This window comes from Bos grunniens, chromosome 4 (genome assembly GCF_055505025.1).
Source record: "Bos grunniens cultivar Pamir isolate PY7600 chromosome 4, Bosgru_T2T1.0, whole genome shotgun sequence".
NCBI lineage: Eukaryota > Metazoa > Chordata > Mammalia > Artiodactyla > Bovidae > Bos > Bos grunniens.
The window spans coordinates 47,713,449-47,727,837 of NC_141168.1; positions in this window are offsets into that span (position 1 = coordinate 47,713,449).

A 14,389-nucleotide genomic window follows, 5' to 3' on the forward strand; every position below is an offset into this window, starting at 1 on the left:
TTTATAGAGATTCAACAATGGAGGGATAACTTGAGCTGATTCTTAAAAGGTTGTTGGTTTGCTGGAATAGAATGGAGGAAGGTAAACATTTGAGGGGGCAAAAGAAGACCATGAGTAAAGTATAAAGGCAGGAACATTCAAGACATGTTCAGATGAAAACATGTTTTGCTTAGAACAATACATTGAGGCCAGGATAGGAGGACCATCTCCAAGCCAAAGAGACTGAGAAGGTACAGAGAGGTGGGAGAAAAATGGGGAATGTGTGATGTTTTAGGAGCAAAAATAGAGGTGTTTCTAGAAATAAAGGAGATAATCAAGTAAGTTGAAAACTGCTATGGAGAAAACTTCCCTTTGGATTTTTTAATACTATCATCAAATTATCTTTTTAACATTCAATTCATCTAATACCTTTTGTTCTAATCCCATGGTCACTCAATAACTGATTAAGAACTGATTTTCCATGTAACTCAGCTGGTAGAGGGAGAATTCATCAAGAAGAATAGGACTTCAGGTATTTCTAGTCCTTCTATTAAGGTATTTTATGTTAAATTAATAAAGCAGTTTCCGAATGAGTTTGCATTCCATATATGACTACAAGAGTGTATTAGTCTGCTTGAGCTGCTATAACAAAATATCATAACCTTGGTGGCTTAAGCAACAGACATTTATTTCTCAAAGTTCTAGAGCCTGGGAAGCCAAAGAACAAGGTGCCAGTCAATTCAGTTCCTGACAGGAGCTCTCTTGCTCACTTGCAGCTTCTTCTCTGTATCCTCACATAATGAAGAGAAAGCAATTGCTCCCTTCCTCTTCTTATAGAGCTACTATTCCAATATGAGGGCCTCACCCTTTGTTACCTCATCTAATGCTTATTACCTCCCTAAGGTCCCTTCTCCAAATACCATCAAATTTGGATTTAGGGCTTCCACACATAAAATTTAGGAGACTACAATTCAATCCACAGCATGGGGAATTGTGGGTGTTCCCATATGGCCATAATTGTCTCTAGCACCAACTATATTATACAGATTTTGTATTCTCATCTGCATTGAACACATAACATGAGTCCATCTCAAGTCCTTATCATTCTTGTCCTGCAAAAAGCACATCTCTGGCTTCACAGTGATAGCAAAATCCTGAAATTTGGCACCCAAACAACACTAAGTGAGGGTTAACTTATTTACAAGCAGCTTCCCACAGTAATAAGCATAGTCTCCAGAGTGAAATCCATCAACTAAACTCTGCAGAGACCTTCAACCTCCTTGTATAACATGAACTATACACATTTCCTTAGGTGGGGCTGGGGCACAGAGTGGGCATGGTGACTGGCTAATACCACCTGACTCTCAAGGGACTTGATGAAGTGCCAGGCAGGTGGGACACCAGTTGGGGTTGAGGCCAGGAGGAAAACTATGGAGAAGGCTCTGCCACACAGTAGCTCCAAGTCAGTGGAATTCTTACACCTCAGTTTTCTCCTCTATCAGTTGGGTCCATTCATTCACAAAGCTCTTAGAAAGATTTGAGCCAAGGGAGGGCTTCACAAATAGTCTGATCATTGCTAGTCCTACTGCTGCTATAACTGTGGGCTATGACATGCCAAGGTGTCACCTGCATCCTCTCAGGTCACCTGCACCATGGCTAGAAAGTTCATTTTATAAGTGAGGAAATAGGCACAAAGTGACAAGTGCAAGGCTACATAACGGTTTCTCCTAACTCGTAGCACCCACCCATAAAAAAAGAAGAAAAAGAATCATACATATTTCCTTATGTATAAATGCAAATAGGACAGATGAAGTTATGAGAGCAATTTCCAACTTTCGTTCACTAAGAAGTGGATGTAGCCCCTCAAGATACAACGATCAAAGAATATTGTATTCTCTCTCTGGGCCTACAGTCCTCTACTTTTAGGTCCAGGGATCTTTACTGTGTGCCACATGCTAGTCCAATTTTAAGTTTTCTAACAAATTGCACAAAATGTTTTATTGTTGCTCTTGTACTGGTTACAGTAAAATCATTAAGCACCAGGAATTATCCACTGATTTACACACCACTTTCCTTAACATGTTCTGCAAAATACAGTCTTCCTCCTCTACTTGCTAAAAGAAAAGACTGAATGGATCAGTGACTTGGTTTTCTCCAACTAATTTCAGTATATTGGGTCTTTGTTCTATCTTCAAGGATCAGTATCACTATCCTTCAAATGTCGACGGTACCAAAGTATTTTTTCCCTTTTCGCATGAAAGTTACTTCCTGTATGATGTCAAGACTGAAAATGCATTCTTCCCATGGTAAGTTCCTAGATTTTAAAAGTGACATCATTAACCAACCCTCTACCCACAATACCCACCACCATCCCACACTTCCTAACATGAGTCATAGTTAATAAACTTCATTAATATATGAATGTTAACATATTTTATTTATCTCAAATTTTAAAAATTAAAAATTTGGTTTAATCTTTTTTCCTAGAATCTTGATGGTTACTTCTACATGTGTTCTCACAACATGTTTTCATACTTAGTTGAGGACTTGCTTTTGCTTTTTATATGTTTTAATAGACTCTTGGTTTTTCTAGACAGAGCTTTTCATTTCTGTATTTCACTCTTTGGTACCTAATTCTTTTTAGTTTCTTCCCCCATTGGGGTGTACTATTTTGCTGCTGTTGCTGCTGCTAAGTTCTTCAGTCGTGTCTGACTCTGTGCGACCCCATAGACTGCAGCCCACCAGGCTCCCCATCCTACTTTGCTACTTCCCCAGAATTAAGCTATAGCACAGAACCAACCTGTCCATTTTTCATGTCCTCCATTCTGAAGCAACTGCTGTTTCTGAAACTTTTCAATTGCATCAATATTCCATTTCTCAAATATTTATCTACAACACAGTTATATGTCAAGTCAATTTCACCACTGCCAAGATGTGGTCATTTTGCAACTGATTTAGACCTAAATGGTGTCATTCGTTTTGTAGAAGCATGGGGCTATGACAGTTTCTTACAACAAAAACAGCACTGCTTACTGGCAAGAAAATCATAGATTGTGAAATTGCACTTTCCTTTTCTTGACTCTAATAATGCTTTCTTTTAAAATTAAAAATAAACTATGAGATCTAACTATTTATTTCCTTAATGAAATATATCCTTCTTGATTTCAGGAATTGGTGAGCAAATTTTGCTTCAAAATAAACAATCTAGTTTTCAGAATATGTGCTTCCATAATCACATATCACCAAGCTTGTTCTAATGCTTGACTCTGTTAAAAGGTGTAGTATCACCCATGTCTTGGTTTCCAAATACCTCTTCCCACTAAAAAGAACCATGAGTCCTTGGAGAAATGGTTGAATCCCAAGACTGCTATCAAAAATGCATCTGGAACATCATCTTATGCCAGAGAAAAAGTACTCAAAAAATTATGATATTTACAGAATTTAGAGTCAGCTTTGATGAGACTCTGGTCAAATCTAGGATAATTTTAACATCAAAATAGATACAACAGAAACCTGCACACAGATGTTTATAGCAGCTTTATTCATAACTATTAAAACATTGGAGGAAAAAAAAAACAACTTGGAAGCAATCAAGATGTTTTTCAGTAAGTAAATAGATAAATAAATTGTGGACCATTCAGACAATATCACATTGGCATGGTGGTGTTCAGTTGTGTCTGACTCTTTGTGACCCCATGGACTATAGCCCACCAGGTTCCTCTGTCCATGGGATTTCCCAGGCAAGAATACCAGAGTGCATTGACATTTCTTTCTCCAGGGGATCTATTCTTGACCTAGGGATCAAACCCCCATCTTTTGCATCTCCTGAATTGGTAGGAGGATTCTTTAACACTGAGCTACCTGGGAAGCCCAATGTAATATCACTCAGCACTCAAAAGAAATAGCATGTTGATAAATTGTCTAGTTTGCCCCAAAGCTACCTACAGATTAAATGTAATTCCTATCAAAATTCCAATGATATTTACCACAGAAATAAAACAAACAATAATAAAATTTGTACAGAATGACAAAAGACCCCAGATAGCCAAAGCAATCTTGAGAGAGAAGAACAAAGCTGGAAGCATCTCATTCCCTGACTTCAAAGCTAATAGTAAGCAAAATAGTATGGTATTGACATAAAAACAGACATATAGATCAATGGAACAAAATACAGAGCCCAGAAATTGACCACATATATATGGTCAATTAAATTATGCCAAAAGATCCAAGAATACACAGTGACAAAAGGACAGTCTCTTCAGTAAATGGTGATAGGAAATGGACAGCCACATGCAAAAGAATAAAACTGGACTACTATGTTACACCATACACAAAAATGAACTTAAAATGGATTAAAATTTTGAATATAAGTCCTGAAAACATAAAACTCCTAGAACAAAACATAAGGGAAAATCCCCTAGATGTTGGGGTTTGTGACAATTTTTTGGATTTGACACCAAAGCAGAGGCAACAAAGGCAAAAATAAAACAGTGGGACACATGAAACTGAAAAGCTTTTTTACAGAGAAAGAAACTCAACAAAATAAAAAGGCAACCTACCAAATTGGAGAAAATATTTATAAACAATTTACCTGACAAAGGATTACTATCCAAAATATACAAAGAACTCGTACAAATTCATAGCAAGAGCAAATTATCCAATTTAAAATGGGCAGAAGATATGAATAAACAGAGACATACAGATAGCTAACAAGCATATGAAAAGATGCTCAAAATCACTCATCATCGGGAAAATACAAATCAAAATTACAATATGGTATCACCTCACACCTGTTAGAATGGCTAGTAATGAAAAAACAAGATATAAAAAGCATTGGTCAGAATGTAGAGAAAAGGAAATCTTCATGCATTACTGATGGCAATATAAATTGGTGCTACCACTATGGAAAACAATATGAAGGATCCTCAAAAAATTAAAAATAGAGCTACTGTATGATCCATCACCCCACTTCTGAGTATGTATCTGAAAGAAATAGAATCAATACCTTGGAAAGATCTGCACCTCCATATTCATTGCGGCATTATTCACAATAGCAAAGATACGGATGCAACCTAGGTGTCCCCCAGTGGATGAATGGATAAAGATATGTATTCATACATACACAAAGGAATATTATTTTGCTGTAAAAACAAGTACATTCTGACTTTTGTGACAACATGGGTGGAGTTTTAGGGCATTATGCTAAATAAGTCAGAGAAGGACAAATACTGTATCTTCTCACTTATATGTGGAATCTAAAAAAAGCCAAACTCATAGAAATAGAGAGTAGAATAGTGGTTGCCTGAAGCTGGGTGGTGGGAGAAATGGGAGATGTTGGTTAAAGTACACAAACTTCCAGCTATAAGATTAATAAACTCTAAGAATCTAATGTACAACATGGTGACTATCATCAACAATACTGTATTATATATTTGGAAGTTAAGAAAGTTTGAAATTTGTGGTAATCACATTGCATCACATCTCAAATGTGACTCACACACACACACACACACACACACACACACACACAAAAAAAACCTGGTAATGATGGGAGGGGTTGGAGATGTTAGTAAACTTTATTGTTGTAATCATTTCATCATATATACATGTGTCAAATCATCAGGTTGTATACCTAAACTTACCAATGTTATACATCAACAGTATCTCAATAAACCTGGTAAAATCTATAATTTTTCAAAAGCTAAAAAATAAACTTGTCAAAATATACTTCAAACAGTTCAGAAAAATATCAAGCTATATAGAGGAAACAATAAAGCAAATGTGGGAATATGTTAAGAATTGTTAAGTGTAAAGAGTATAATTGAATTCTTTCAACTTTTCTGTAAGATTTATTTCCAAACAAAAACTGGAGAGAGATTTCCTAACCCCACAACTGTAGAATCATCAACGTTAAAAGTTCTTATTTAACTGATTCAGGATAAAATCTAGATTTAGGATTTTTAAAGCTCTCCAGTGATTCAAAAGTACAACCAGACTTGAGAATCATGTAACTGAAAGGACTTACTCTCACCTGTAAAATGGTTCCATGATATGGTACATTAAATCTACACCCTAAATCTTCCCCTCGGCCTTTTTAATGAAATAAAATTTCATCATCATTATAATCAATAATAAATATCGACATACCAATAAAGCAAATATCACAAAAGGAATTTCTGGGGTCCACTTTATACTTGAAATCCTCAGTCTTTGTCCACCTGGCATCTGTGAGTCTTCCTCTCATGCCTTCTATGGGGTCACACATACAAACTAAATATTTGAAGTCAAATGCTCTGTAAATTTCATTCCCCAGAAAACTGTCCTTCCTTGAAGCTGTATGAGTGACAAGAGTCCTTCTTCCTAAGCATGATAGATAATCCTAAAACAACCAGTTGCAGACAACATAGTGAGTAATGAACTTCAGTAGGGCAGTAGACCACATGATTTATATTTATTAAAACTAATTAAAATCATAAGCAGAAACTAAAGTTGATAACTTTTATAATCAACAATTATTGGACTATACCACAAACTACTTCTAACAATTCTTTTAAAAATGGCCCTATCCAGTTAACTCTCTCTACCCCACACTCTAGATTGGAGTTTAGTATTGGATTTTGCATTTTGTCAGAGATGCTATTATTCTGCAATAGGGACCCTAACTATCACAACACTATCCCCAGTGTAAAATGTAAATAGTCTAAGCAGATATATGGGACTTTATCTGATCCAAGGGAGATGTGGTGTCCTCATACATCTCTTCTTTCTTTCCACAAAAATTTGTCAATTCATACTCTGAAAAATACAATACAGGTATTTCTATGATCTAAGAATCACAGTATTTAAAAATTACACATATTAAAATTTGACCTCTAAGCTGAAGCCATCTGTGAGTATAGTTAGACCCACATTTTATTTAATGATTGAAAGTAAAGTTGTGATTTAATCTCTAATTCAACAATATAATCAATCCTCAAGTGAAGTTCTTTAACTGGACAATAAACAGCACCTCCATTCAACTCCAAGATCTTTAATAAATATTTTAACATTTATAAAGTCAAAGGGTACACTCAGCAAAGAAATTAGGTAATACCATGGATCAGTTTTCAATTCAGTATTCAGTGATTATAATTCTGTATCTTTTAATATTCAGGGATTGAGCTTAGTTGACCCTCGGCATAGCTCAGTTCCTCAGTTGTGTCCAACTCTCTGCAACCTCATGGACTGTAGCCCATCAGGCTCCTCTGTCCATGGGATTTTTTAGGCAAGAATACTGGAGTCGGTTGCCATTTCCTTCTCCAGGGGATCTTCCTGACCCAGGATTTAAACTTGTGTCTCCTGTGTCTCCTGCATTGCAACTGGATTCTTTACCCACTGAGCCATCAAGGAAGCTGGGATCTTAATTCCCTGACCAGGGACTAAACTCAAGTCCCCTGCATTGGATGGCAGATTCTTAACCACTGGATCACTGCAGGACTCATAAGAAATAGAGTAGAAAGACAGTTAAAGAAGATGACCAAGCTCTCGGCATTTATCAGAAGTAGAAACAAACTATGTTGTATTTTACCACAAGCTGGACCACATGTGGTTAACTAATTGCTGTGTGAACTGTCATAGCTCTCTGCCTTGACACATCATATTTCTCAACTGGGAATCCTTTTTCCTTTCTCCTCCTGAAAAATAGTCCATCCCCCAAAAAGTGAAGCCTTATTTGTTTCACTTCAATCTAGTAATACACATTATATTTAGTATTTTTTGTTTGTAGTTTTGATTGTTTGGTTTTATCTTTTAGGAGTCAGTACCACCCTTATTTCATTAATTCCTATAGGACTAGAATAGTCCTTTACTACCCTATAGGACTAGAATAGCCCCAACTACCTAGTAAAGAGCTTGGCACAGTGTACAGCCCCAAAATAGATTAAACAAACTTGAACCAAATCAATTACAAAAAATAATAAATTTATACAAGTTAATGAAAGCAATAGGTTGTGCATCATAGTAATTAATCGAAAGGAATACTATCATTTTGAATTACTATGATGCACAACCCATTGCTTTCACTAATTTGTATAAATTTATTATTTTTTGTAAACAAATATTTTTATTGAAGTATAACAACTACAACACTATATCATTTCCAGGTGCATAGCATATTCAATATTTCTATATACTACAAACTGATTATTACAATGAGTCTGAATATGATCTATCACCATACAAAGGTATTAAAATATTATTGACTATACTCTCTATGCTGTACATCATCCCTGTGACTCATTTATTCTGTAACTAAAAGTTTGTTCCTCTTAATCTGCCTCACCTATTTCAATCATAGATACAGAGAACAGACAGATGACTGCCAGAGGGAAGGGGTTTGTTTATTTTTGCTTTTGTTTCCCTTGCTTGAGAGGACAGATCATTGCTAAGATTAATGTCTAAAAGTATACATCCTATGTTTTCTTATAGAAGTTTTGTGATTTGAGGTCTTACATACGATTTTTTAATCCATTTTGACTTCTGCGTACAGTGAGAAAGTGGTCCAGTTTAATTCTTTTGAATGTAGGTGTCCAGTTTTCCCAAGTCTATTTACTGAAGAGACTGTCTTTTCTCTGTTGTACATTCTTGACTCCTTTGTTATAGATTGATTGAACATGTAAGTGTGGGTTTATTTCTAAGCTCTCTATTCTGTTACATTGATCTCTAGGCCTGCTTTTTGCCATTATCTTGCTTTTGGTATGTAGTTTTGATTACCATGACACTGCAGTATAGTCAGGGAGCATGACACCACCACATTTGTTCTTCTTTCTCAAGACTGTTTTGGCTATGTGGGGTCTTTTAAGTTGCCATACAAATTTTATAACTATTTATTATAGTTCTGTGAAAAACACTATTAAATATCTCGATAGTGATTTCACTAAATCTGTAGATTGCCTTGAGGACTATGGCATCCTTGTCTTGTTGCTGATCTTAGAGGAAATGCTTTCAGCTTTTCACAACTGAATACAATATTAGCTTATGGGCCTGTCATATATATCCTTTAACTATTTGAATAAATGTTCTCTCCAAATCCACTTTGTAACATATTTTTATCATAAATAGGATGCTGAGTTTTTAAGCTTTTTATGAATTTTGATGGCCATATAATCTTTAGTCTTCAATTTGTTAATATGATTCATCATATTGATTGATTTGTGGATATGAACCATCCTCCTATCCATAAATCCCCCTCAATAAATGTGTATGATTATTTTAACATATGGTTGAATTAATTTTCTAATATTTTTGAGGATTTGTGCATCTATGTTCATTAGTGATATTGAATTGTATTTTTTTTTTATTTTGTTTTTTTAAGTATCTTTGTGTGGTTTTGGTATCAGAGTTATGCTAGCTTAATAGAATGAATTCAGAAGTATTTTTGTATTCAGTCTTTTGGAATAGTTTGAGAACAGAGTTAACTTTTCTTTAAATATTTGGTAGAATTCACCTATGAAACCATTTAGTCCTGGACTTTCTTTTGTTATAGATGCAAAGTCTACAGTGATACATTCTCTGTGCTTTCACTTTGAATCCGGGGGCAAAATTTTAGAAGTAGCTGTAAACCCACAGTTCCCAAGCTCTTCTGGGCTCTCTATTATAGGAACCCTCTCAGGCACCTCCTCAGCAGGCTCCCCCACTGCAGTGTCACCCCATCCTCCCCTCCAGTTACAGTTTCACTCCTTCCACACCCGCTCAGTCACCTTGGGACTACGAGGGGGAATTATGGCTATTACAGAGATAACCTCTAATTGACAGTAATATAAAGAAAGCAAAGCATTCACAGACTCATGTATTTGTAACTCTTATTATTATCTTATACCTCCCGTGACATCAGCAGTAAGAATGCTGCCCCTGGGGCTGTTTCCATGGATCTCAGCAGGATGAGGAAAAGGGAGTCCTCCTCCCCATCTTTCATTCTGTAATTTCTCTGTTACTTGGGCCTGTCTTCTGGGTGGCTTTTTTTTTGCCTCAGGTGAGGCCAAATTACTGGAACTTGTTTTCTGTTCCACTTGGACGATTGCCTGGTAAGTCTATTCAGGCCACCAAAAATGAATTTAGATCCTTCTCTGGAGTGAGAGGAGAGAAGGTCAGATGATAAAGCAGGATAAAGGTACCTCTCTTGAACTGTAGGAGACAGGTAGATTATGATAGATTGGGACAATATAATTTGGATTGTTGGAATGTTACATGAATCCAGTAGTGAAGATTTTTATGAAGTTTGCTCCTAAAACAAAATAAAACTTGGAATTACTGGGTGTGTCCCAGTGAACATTTACTTAAGTCATATGCCTTTGTAGCTGGACACAGGTTTACTTTACCTACTTATTTAGGTGTTTGGTAGATAGCTGCACTCATCAGCTTTTAGTGTGCTATTGTTTTTTGTTGATGTTTCCCCTTCTCTTGTATGGGGATTCCCTTGTGGCTCAGCTGATGTATCTTAAATACAGTTTAAAGAGAAGCTCTAAGTAGGATCTGCTAGGTCACGTTTAGGTCTATAGCTTTCTTGGTATAAATTGCCCTACCGTTATAAAGATAGTTTTTCTTATTTATATGTTTACACCTGTTTGAATTTTTATTTTGGAGTACTTTCCAGCCTGTAATACACTGGACAGCTTCCTTGCCATCTTGACTCAAGAAGGAAGTATTGCTTTTGTTCTTCTTAATGTTGTAATATACTTGCTGGGGAAATGTTACAAGTGCCTTTCGTGTCCGCTGGAGGAATTTGAAGTCTATCTTAAGCCCCTCTATTCCATCCATTTGGGCCAATTGAATCGGGTACTCTTAACACCACCTGTTTGGAGAAGGCAATGGCACCCCACTCCAGTGCTCTTTCCTGGAAACTCCCATGGACGGAGGAGCCTGGTAGGCTGCAGTCTATGGGGTCGCGAAGAGTCGGACACTACTGAGCGACTTCACTTTTCTTTTGTTGGGAGTTTTTTCATTACCAATTCAGTTTCAGTACTGGTAATTAGTTTGTTCATGTTTTCTATATCTTCCTGGTTCAGTCTCAGGAGATTTCTAAGAATTTATCCATGTCTTGTAGGTTGTCCAAGTTCAGTTCAGTCGCTCAGTCGTGTCCGACTCTTTGCGACCCCATTAATCACAGGACGCCAGGCCTCCCTGTCCATCACCAACTCCCAGAGTTCACTCAGACTCACGTCCATCGAGTCAGTGATGCCATCCAGCCATCTCATCCTCTGTCGTCCCCTTCTCCTCCTGCCCCCAATCCCTCCCAGCATCAGAGTCTTTTCCAATGAGTCAACTCTTCGCATGAGGTGGCCAAAGTACTGGAGTTTCAGCTTTAGCATCATTCGTTCCAAAGAAATCCCAGGGCTGATCTCCTTCGGAATGGACTGGTTGGATCTCCCTGCGGTCCAAGGGACCCTCAAGAGTCCTCTCCAACACCACAGTTCAAAAGCATCAATTCTTTGGCACTCAGCCTTCTTCACAGTCCAACTTTCACATCCATACATGACCACAGGAAAAACCATAGCCTTGACTAGACGAACCTTTGTTGTCCAGTTTACTGCTGCATAATTGCTTAGAGTAATCACATAGGATCCTTTGTATTTCTCTCATATTGGTTGTAACTTCTCCTCTTTCATTTCTAATTTTATTTATTTTGGCCCTCTCCCTCTTTTCTTAATGAATCTGGCTAAAGTTTGACCAGTTGTGTTTATCTTTTCCAAGAATCAGTTCTTAGTTTTGTTGATCTTTTCTATTTTTTTAAGTCTCTATTTCATTTATTTCTGCTCTGAATTTATGATTTATTTCTTTCTTCTAACTTTTGGTTTTCTTTGTTCTTTTTATAGATCCTTTAGGTGTAAGATTAGGTTGTTTATTTGAGATCTTTCTTTTGTCCTGAGGTAGACTTGTATTGCTATAGAAGACTTCTAGAAATGCTTTTACTGCATCCCATAGACGTATTTTTTTTTACTTCCTGTTTGATTTCTTCAGTAACTCATTTATACTTAATAGCATGTTGTTTAGCCTCTATATGTCTCTGGGTTTCACAGCATTTTCTTCTTATATTTGATTTCTAATCTCACAGCATTCTGGTTGAAAAAGATGCTTCATATGATTTCAGCTTTCTTAAACTGAGATTTGTTTTGTGGCCTAAAATGTGATCTATCCTGGAAAATGTTCCATGTGCATTTTAAAAGAATGTATATTCTGCTGCTTTTGAATGAAATGTTATACACACACATATATACACACACATCTATATATAGAGAGAGTACTGTTTGTTTTATGTAGGGGCTGCTGCTGCTGCTAAGTCGCTTCAGTCGTGTCCAACTCTGTGCGACCCCATAGACGGCGGCCCACCAGGCTCCCCCGTCCCTGGGATTCTCCAGGCAAGAACACTGGAGTGGGTTGCCATTTCCTTCTCCAATGCATGAAAGGGAAAAGTGAAAGGCAATGTTTCCTTATGGATTTCTGTTTGGATGATCTATCCACTAATGTAAGTGAGGTGTTATATTCTCCTACTATTATCATGCTAATTTCACTGTATGTATTTCAGTGCTCCTGTGTTGGATCTATATACAGTTTACCCTTGAACAACACAGGGTTGAATTTTGTGGGTTCACTTATAGAAAAGTTTTTAAAAATAATACATAGTACAATACTACATGATCCCTTCATCTTAGTTTCAGAAACATGGATACAGAGGGAAGACTTTAAAGTTATATAAAAACTTTTGACTGCCTGGGGGTTTGTGCCCCTGACATCCACATTATTTAAGGATCAACTGTATATTTAACATTGTTGTATCTTTTTACACTGATCCCTTTATCACTATATAATGTTTGTCCTTTATAACTATCTTGACTTTAAAATATATTTTGTCTGATGCAAGCATTGCAACCCCAGCTTTATTTTCACTAACTTGTACATGGACTATCTTTTTCCACCCTCTTATTTTCAGTCTGTGTATGTCTTTAGCTCAGAAGTGTGGGCAGCATATTGAAGACTTTTTTTTTTAAATCCATGCAGTCATCCTGTGTCTTTTGAGCACTTAACCTATTTACATTTAAATTACTAACACTTATGTACTTATTGTCATTTTGTTCATTGTTTTCTTATTGGTTTTGTAGTTCTTTTGTGTTATTTTCTCCTTTTGCTCTCTTCCCTTGTGATTTGATGACTATCTTTATTATTATGTTTGAATTCCATTCTCTTTCTTGTGTGTGTTTATTACAGATTTTTGGTTTATAGTTACCAGGAGGGTTATATATAAGGATAGATAGATAATTATTTTAAATTGATAACATCTTAAGTGCAAATGCATTCTAGCAACTCTGCATTTTGATGCTCTTTAACTTCATGTTTTACATCTTTTTTGTGTGTGTATCCTTTACCCACCTTTTGTGAATATAGGGGATTTTATTACTTTTTTGTTTTAACCTTCCTACTAGCTTTTTAAGTGGCTGATTTATTATCCTTCTGTATATTTGCTTTTACCAATGATACTTTTACTTTTATAATTTTCATATTTCTAGTGTATTTTTTTCTTTTCCACTTAAAGAAGTCCTTTTAACATTTTTTGTAAAGCCAGTTTAGTGTTGCAGAACTCTTTCAGCTTTTGCTTGTTTGCAACACTTTTTAATCTATCCTTCAAAACTGAATGATAGCCTTACTGGCTGGACTATTCTTGGTTATGGGTTTTTACTTTCATCACTTTAAATATATCATGCCACTCCCTTCTGGCCTACTTATGCTATTTTCTTTTTCTCCACAGCTTGGGTAATTTGCACTACTCTGTCTTCAAGTTCACTTATCTGTTCCTCTGTATCATGTAATCTGTTGATTCCTTCTAGTGCATTTTTTAGTTATTACAGTCTTCAACTCCATTTGGTACTTCTTTATATCTTCTAACTTCTTGCTAAATTTCTCACTGTGTTCATCCATTCTTCTCCCAAGTTTGAATTCATTATCAGGTAGATTGCTTATCTCCACTTAAATTAGTTCTTCTAGGATTTTGAAATTCCAGTTCATTTAGTTCTTGTTCCTTCATTGTAACACATTCCTCTGTCTCCTCATTTTGCCTAACTCTCTGTTTTTATTTCTATTGTTAACTATGTCAGTTTTGTGTCCCAATCTTGGAGAAGTGGGCATATACAGAAGGTGTCCTGTAGGCCCAGCAGCATACTATCTGCTGGTCACAGTGCTATATGATTGAGGGGTGCTCCCATGTGGGTTGTGTGGGCCCTTTTGCTATGGCAAAGCCACTTAGTGCCAGTGCACCAGTCAGCTGCCAGATCCTGCCTCAAAGGTTACTTAGATATGCTTGTAGGTAGGGCAGCATCAAGCATGGCTGGATATGATGCCTGGTAGTAGACAAATTGTATGGGCCTGCTGCTAGGTAAGGCAG